The sequence below is a fragment of the Echinops telfairi genome, unplaced genomic scaffold (genome assembly GCF_000313985.2).
Source record: "Echinops telfairi isolate 266 unplaced genomic scaffold, ASM31398v2 ScPeMD7_7467;HRSCAF=8505_1, whole genome shotgun sequence".
NCBI lineage: Eukaryota > Metazoa > Chordata > Mammalia > Afrosoricida > Tenrecidae > Echinops > Echinops telfairi.
Genome location: NW_022111368.1, coordinates 27,993,734 through 27,994,749, shown reverse-complemented (window position 1 = coordinate 27,994,749; position 1,016 = coordinate 27,993,734). Strand labels below are relative to the sequence as shown.

The 1,016-nt window shown below is 44.8% G+C and overlaps 1 protein-coding gene across 1 annotated transcript in view; it reads right to left on the bottom strand.

The window, feature by feature from the left end:
- Window positions 1-1,016, bottom strand: part of KANSL3 (KAT8 regulatory NSL complex subunit 3) — a 42,015-nt gene that overhangs the window by 20,131 nt on the left and 20,868 nt on the right. The window lies entirely within an intron of this gene.

The window sequence follows — 1,016 nt, the reverse complement described above, 5'->3', positions numbered from 1 at the left end:
CTGCGAAACCACAAAACCTTGAATTTCTGTCAATGTAAAATGCCTCTACGTAATAATCAATAGCTGACTTCTCCAAGCTTCCCTGGTCTTCCCAGCATTCTTAAAACGGATCTAATGGTAACAGGCCAAAAGCATGATCCCACCTGCATTTAACAGCCTGGGGGTCCTACAAAAGTAGAATAATCTCAGAATCATTTATAGTTATCCTTTGGAAAAACAACCTGTGTGTACAGGGATCCGAAACATCATTTTGGGAAAATGTAAGCCGAAGACAGAAGAACCACTGTGAGTGGCTCACAATTAAGGAAACTTAACTTCATTAGAAGTTCAAGAAAAGGGGGAGAGCAAAATACGACCTGTATTTTATCATGTCACTTATGAGAGTGAGCCTACTAAAAGGCAGCACTGTGCAAGGCAGATATATTGGCAAACACCAACCACAGATGTCCATGTGGTCACAGAGCCTCTCACACAGTGGAGATAGCAGCACATGCAGATCCGAATGACTGCTCCCCTGGGAGAACTCCACCAACAAATACTCAAACAGCAAAAACAGTTTTCGCCCATCAAGTGAAAAAAACTATACTTATTATAGGGCTTTCTGCAATGATAAAAAAAAATTAAATACTATATCTTCAGGAGATCAGGTAAATAAATGAGAGTACATATAAACAATGGAGCAGTCATTAAATGTGATGATATCTGCACGTCTATTCAACAAGCAAATCCATCCGACTCACGGTTGGAGCCCTGTGAGCAGACTAGAATGGTTCTGCGGGGCTGCCAAGACGGAAACCTTCTAGAGCAAATCTCCCTGGGTGGGTTCACACGACCAACCTTTCCAAGCACTCACCTGCAGGTACCACCCAGGAACTCTAGCTTTCGCGGGTGTCGTTGGGTGGGGGAGGGGGGCCATAAAAAACTCCCTCTAAGAGCACACGGGAACAGATGACGGGGGAGGAGGAGAGACTGGTGCACATCCTGACCCACTAGGCCAAATAGAGCAGCCAGTCCAC